This window comes from Cyprinodon variegatus, unplaced genomic scaffold (genome assembly GCF_000732505.1).
Source record: "Cyprinodon variegatus isolate N-32 unplaced genomic scaffold, C_variegatus-1.0 Scaffold98, whole genome shotgun sequence".
NCBI lineage: Eukaryota > Metazoa > Chordata > Actinopteri > Cyprinodontiformes > Cyprinodontidae > Cyprinodon > Cyprinodon variegatus.
Genome location: NW_015150551.1, coordinates 1,015,930 through 1,022,988, shown reverse-complemented (window position 1 = coordinate 1,022,988; position 7,059 = coordinate 1,015,930). Strand labels below are relative to the sequence as shown.

General features: G+C 44.0%; 1 pseudogene; it reads left to right on the top strand.

Moving 5' to 3' along the window:
- The window catches only part of LOC107084335, a 57,834-nt pseudogene that overhangs the window by 5,053 nt on the left and 45,722 nt on the right, over positions 1-7,059 (top strand).

The following is a 7,059-nucleotide window of genomic DNA, read 5'->3' as shown; positions in this document are numbered from 1 at the left end:
AAGAGAACCAATGTAGCAATTCCGACCCGGCGTGACAAAAGGATCACTCAACCCAGACAAGAGCTGAGGGCACTAAGGTACCAGTACAGGAAGGCGAGTGACGAAGAGAAGAAGGCCTTGGCAGAACTAAGGATTGTGGTGAGGGAGAGGCTGCTCACCCTCCGCCGTGCTGAGTGGCACAGGAAGAGAGGCAAGGAGAGGGCCCGCAAGCGCAGCTCCTTTATCGCAAACCCATTTGGATTTGCAAAGAAACTGCTGGGAGAGAAATGCAGTGGCCAGCTCTCATGTCCGAAGGAAGACATCAACCGCCACTTAAGGAACACTTACAGTGACGGCATGAGAGACCAAGACCTTGGCCCCTGTGAAGCCCTGATATGCCCATCTGAACCCAGTACACTTTTTGACACCAGAACACCCACCTTTAAGGAGGTCAAAGAGGTAATCAAAGCGTCAAGAGCTGCATCAGCACCAGGCCCCAGTGGAGTCCCATACAAGGTCTTCAAACATTGCCCCCGCCTGCTGGAGCGTCTGTGGAAGATCTTTAGAGCTATCTGGAAAAGATAGCTCTGAAGATGCCCCAGATGTGGAAGCATGCAGAGGGAGTATGGATTCCCAAAGAGGAAAACGCAAAGAACATTGAGCAGTTCAGATCAATATCCCTCCTCAGTGTGGAGTGCAAGGCCTTCTTTAAGGTAATTTCCAACCGTCTCATGGAATTTCTGCTGAAGAACTCCTACATCGATACATCTGTGCAAAAGGGGGGTGTGCCAGGAGTCCCGGGGTGTATCGAGCACACTGGTGTAGTGACACAGCTGATCCGTGAGGCGAGAGAGAGCAGGGGTGATTTGGCGGTTCTTTGGCTGGACCTCGCCAATGCTTATGGATCGATTCCGCACAAGTTGGTGGAATTATCCCTGAGCAGATATCATGTCCCAGAGAAGGTGCGGCACCTCATCCTGGACTATTATGAAGATTTTAGTCTCAGGGTGTCCTCAGGGGCATCAACATCGGATTGGCACCGTCTGGAAAAAGGAATAATCACTGGCTGCACGATCTCTGTCTCCCTGTTTGCCCTCGCCATGAATATGTTGGTTAAGTCAGCAGAAGTAGAGTGCCGAGGCCCATTATCCAAATCTGGTACCCGGCAGCCACCAATCCGAGCATTTATGGATGACCTCACGGTAACTACTACATCAGTGCCTGGGTGCAGATGGTTGCTGCAAGGCCTGGATAGACTCATCTCTTGGGCAAGGATGAGTTTCAAGCCTGGGAAGTCCAGATCCCTGGTCTTGCGGAAAGGGAAGGTGACGGACCGCTTCAGCTTCAGCCTGGGAAATACCACTATTCCATCTGTGTCTGAAAAACCAGTGAAGAGCCTTGGAAAGCTCTTCACTGGTGATCTGAAGGACACCGCTGCACGGCAAGCAACCAGCACCAACCTTAACCAGTGGCTCCTAGCTGTTGACAAGTCTGGACTTCCTGGGAATTTCAAGGCTTGGGTCTATCAGCACAACATCCTGCCCCGTCTCCTCTGGCCTTTGCTGATGTATGAGATCCCACTTACGACCGTGGAGGGCTTTGAGAGGAAGATCAGTCAGTACCTGCGCAGGTGGCTGGGCTTGCCTCGCAGTCTGAGCAGTATTGCCCTGTTTGGACATGGGACCAAGCTCACGCTCCCGTTGAGCAGCGTGTCAGAGGAGTTCAAGGTTGCCCGGGCTAGAGAAGTCCTTCTCTACAGAGACTCCACTGATGGGAAGGTGTCTTCAGCAGGGATAGAGGTCCGCACTGGAAGGAAGTGACGTGCCAAGGACGCAGTGGAAAGAGCCGAGGCGAGGCTGCGTCACAGCACCATGGTGGGTACAGTGGCCACAGGGCGGGTAGGGCTGGGCAGCAACCCGAAGCCCTGCTACAACAGAGTGACAGGGAAGGACAGGCGTAAACTCATCCAAGAGGAGGTTCGGGCAGAGGTGGAAGAAGCTCGCTTCAGCAGGGTGGTGGGCATGAGCAAGCAGGGGGCCTGGACCAAGTGGGAGCATGTTTCCAGCCGTAAGATCACCTGGACTGATGTATGGATGTCCTCCCAAGCCCCACTAACCTGTTCACCTGGGGCGTGATAGAATCACCTGCGTGTCAGCTCTGCCAGAGGAAAGGGTCTCTTGAGCACATCCTAAGCTGCTGCCCAAAGGCCCTGGGAGATGGCAGATACCGCTGGCGCCATGACCAGGTCCTGCGGGCAATAGCAGATACCATCTGCACTGGCATAAACACCAGCAAGAGTCAACCTCTAAGCAGGAGCATGATTGCCTTTGTTCGAGCAGGGGAGAAACTGCAACCCTCCAAGAAGACCCAAGGGGGCCTGCTCACGACAGCAAGGGACTGGCAGCTCTTGGTCGATCTGGGGAGGCAGTTGAGATTCCCGGATTACATCGCAGCCACGACACTCCGCCCGGACATGGTGCTGTCATCAACTTCCACCAGGCAGGTTGTGCTGCTTGAACTAACTGTTCCTTGGGAGGACAGAATAGAGGAAGCCCAGGAGAGGAAGAGGGCTAAATACACAGAACTTGTGGCTGAGTGCCGGAGGAATGGCTGGAAGGCCCGCTGTGAGCCTATTGAAGTGGGCTGCAGGGGCTTCGCAGGCAGATCTCTACACCGTGTCCTTGGACTCCTAGGGATTTGCGGTCTGCAGAGACGAAGAGCAACCAAGAACATCTTGGAAGCAGCTGAAAAGGCTTCACGGTGGCTCTGGTTGAGGAGGGGGGAGGCGTGGCGTAGTGCGCTACCTGGACACAAGTCGGGGAACTGATCACCCCCGGCTGGGTCGCCCGAGTGAGGGTGTATGACTAAGACCCAAAACACCCAGTGATCTCGGGAGAGTCACTGAAGATGTGTCCAGGTTGCACCACTAGGTGTATTACAATCCATACAAATGCATTGTTTTGACTGCCCTCTTAGTGTTTTCTTTGGGCCACTGGCTGTTACCATTCAGAGATAAGGAAAGCAGAATGTGTAGATTTTGTGTGTCCCTAACTATCTGTTTTCTGCAACAGCACTGCACACAGAAGGCAAGTAAAATCACAATGAGAAGATGAAGACAGAGGGTACATTACCTTCTCAGTTCATGTGAAATAAAAATAAAAAATATTCAGGATTTATTACCTGTAAGTTAACTTGTAACTTCTAGCATGAAGATCCTTTACGCTGTAGCAGCCTGTCAAGGTTTCTGGAAGGAATTTCACTCAGAATAGCTGTCACATCATCTTTCCATATATCCCAGATTGACACATTTTTTAATGAAGAATCAATGTATTTTTCTGACTTTATTAAAAACAGTATTACATGTTCAGTGTAATAAACTGCTGATTTACAACCAGCAATTCCCCCAAAAAATAACAGAAAGAAATTAGCAAGAAAAGGTTCAACAACTGAATAACGACAACACTGTAGACTTTGTTGTAAATTGTGTGGTTTCAGCAATACTGTTAGCACTAAGTGTTTGATGTTTTCCTATTTTTCAAAAGCTGATCACTGAAGAGATGCATGGGGCAGAACTGGCACTCTGCTGGTATTCCAGATACATGACAAGGCAACCTTTAGCTCCCTGGTGGCATGACGCCAACATTGTATTTTTGTAACAACCACTTGTGTCACTGCACCCTTGATTGGAAATTTGCCACCATCCCCAAACAAAGGAATGCAACAGGCAGGTTCCTATCATGACAGGTGCCTGTGCCTGAATTATTAATTTCTTCATGTCAATGAAATGATCTAAATGCTGCTTTTCTTTGCGTGAGTCTTCCAAATTAATAATTGAACTTTATTGATCTCATATTGGAGAAATTTACCTCTGCATTTAACCCATCCCTTGGGGAGCAGTAGGCTGCCATCATGGGGCACCTGCGGAGCAGTGTGGGGTTAAGGGTTTTGCTCAGAGACCCAGAGTGGCAGTCTTCGGGAGTGGGGGTCAAACTCGGAACCTCAGGATTCCAAGCTCTATGCAATAACCACTAGGCTGCCACTCTGCAATTACTGTAACTTAAAGTGATATTTGGACAGAACTGTCTATAGGAAATCTACAACTGTGCTGTTTGCCTGAGAAAACTAAAAGTGTCTTTTTTAAGAATATAATGAAGCGTGTCCATTCTTTTTGAGAGAAAAAATAAATAAAGTGTGTGGTGTCAATATACAAGCAAAAAACACGAAGTTTCACTGCACTTTACCCCCAATTAAACAGAATGTTTTAGTTGTAACTTGGGTTTATCAGCTTTTAGGACCATTTTCAAAAGGAAATATAGCATTAGAAATACATTTCTCAGTACTGTAGAGATATTAAAAAAATGACCATCTCTCTTTCAAAAGAGGCATTATTTAAACAAACAAACAAATAACATTGAAAACTTGGAAACAATGTGGTGTATTATCTCCATTTACAGTAACTATGTCTCAGAAATTTAAGTAAAGAATTAAAAGTGGAATTTTTGTTTCTCATAGCGAAATAAAAGTAAAATTTGCCATTTAAAAAAAATACAGAGTAAAGTACAGGTCCATTTTTGAAGTACTGTATCTAAGCAAATGTTGTTAAGAGACTATACCTCAGGATGAGTTGGTCAATCTTAGTGCTTCTTTGAAGAGAATAAGGAACTCTGCCTCCACAGCAATAGTCTTAGGTTAGCTAAATTGTCTATATGCTAAATTACTTTTCGCAGTAGGGAAAGCACGTAGCATCCCCCACACAGGTTGGTCTCTCTTTGTTGTATTAAGTATTTTAGCCTCGGTAATAATCTAAAATCATCATCTGATATTAGATTATTAGTCTAATATATCTAAGTGGACTGATTTTGGTGCCTGAGCCTAACAAATATCAGTGGTTTGTTTTGGCTAAATATATAAAGTTTAAGAAGTTCATTAGCGAGAAGTAAAATTAATTCAAGCCTCTTTAATATAGGAGGAAAATTTAAATATATTTCACTGATTGTTATATTCATTTCATGTTCTGTCTCAGGTTATATGGTTTAAAATTATAGTCAGAAGACACAACAATCTGTTCTGTTAGAGTTAAATCCGTTGAACAGTGCTGACACATGCCTGTCATCAGTAGCTATTGTTAAACTGTATCAGACACAATGACAGCCTGTCAACGGTTAGTATTTGGCAGAGTCTATTATTTCAATGTCAACAACGTCACGTCAAAGCTTTTGTCTATCCACTCTTCACTGTTTACACACCCAAGACGGTACAAGTAGTATATAAAGGCCCAAGTCAAAAGTAATATTAGTGTGGATGTTGTTGCTACTTGTGTGAGCATGAGTAATGGAAGCTGTGGATCCATCTACCTTTTGCTTTTTGAGCGGGCGAGAATTTGAGTTTGCTCTGAGACCAGACGTCGAAGTACGCAGTGATGAGAGACATGGTGTCAAAATGTATGTCTGTGCGATAATGAGCAGCTTTGTTCTCAAACTCAACCAGACTGAAGACTGTGGAAATCCCTCTCAGCTGGTGACAGACAGTTGTCAGAGGCCTCAGATTAATGAAGGTGTCTCTCAGTCAGCTGTATCCCGGAGTTCATCCCTGGGGCTTAGGTCTCCTCAAGTCTGCTGAAAATGTATGTTCACAAGATGTCTGACAAACTAACATTTACATGCATTTCCATAAATGTTGTCAATGTTATGAAGTTTCTTCCCTGAGAAGCACAAATTAAACATGTCGCCTCCCTTCAGGATGATTACAATATAGATCCTGCTGCAGTAAATCAGGGAAATTACATTTTCTTAGATTGTCTTGTCTAAAAACATTGCATAGTTGAGGGGAGGGAGGGAAAAAAATGTGTGCCCTTCATGTTTTAATTGAATCTGACTGATACTTCCCTAAAAGAAAACATGGAGAATAAAATGGACCCCAGACAAGCAGAGAAATAAAGGGTAAAACTTCCGTCATGTGGAAATGCAACAACATATTCAAATAAACAGACCAGCAAATATGACAACTAGACAAGACTATACCAGTTACATATTAAAGAACTTGTAACTGGTATAATAATTTAGAACAGACCTTATAGGTTATTTTCATGTTTTTCAGGTCAAAGGTGGTCTGATTCCAGTACAGGTTTGACACCCTTAAACATTTTAGATTTTAAGAAGATAAGATATTTAGTGTTATCAATTTAGGTAATTTTGTTTTATTAATGGGTAATGGTTATCCCATCATAACCCTCTCATAGTACCAGCAAACCATTATTATCTTCTCCTTTAGCCTCTTTTTTCCACAGATAACCCAAAAAAATCTGCCATTAAAAAAGGTGAAAGTGGGGCAGGCTCTTTTAACACTTTCATAGCTGATTGATGTAAGCCAGACGAAGGAACTGTCTTTTTTAATTGACTCAGAGAAAAACACCAGGGCAGCTTCAAAACAACTTCCTTTCCTCAAAATAAGAGTGTCAGGGAGGAAACCCTATGACTAGACAGTGCTCACAGTTTCTCAAAGAAGGAAACTTTAAGTAGATCACTTTTGAGCTGTTACAAGCAATAGTAATATGAGAAAAGGGGATACAATGAAAAACCTTAACATTTAGTTATATAAGTAAATTGAGGAATTTTAAGATGAAAACAGTCTGGTTGTGAACAAATGCAATGGGAAAAATAAGAGGAACTCACAAGAAGACAGCTTGGCTTCTGGATTTTTATTCACCAAATGAGCCACAGTCTCTGGTTGAAAAGCCACCCACTAAGTGAGGAATTACACCTCTATAGCCTGAACTTAACACACTGAAGTACAGTGAAGAGTGACAAGAAGAGCTTTATTGTTCTGCTCTGAAAAGGTTTAAGCTTACTTGGTGTTGCAACTTGTTGTTATCCCAAATTTTCACACATTTTTAGTAGAAATAAGCATTCTTATAGTCAACCAGGGAAAGTCCAGTTAAAAAAAAACCCTAAAGCATCTGATTAAATTAAAATTCTTTTTTATGCTAAGTGTTCTTTCCGGCATGCTATTTCTGTCACTAAAGTTTTGTGCATATGACCTCCTTGTTTACGTCTTTACCAGTGAATCTAATTTTTTTTCTTT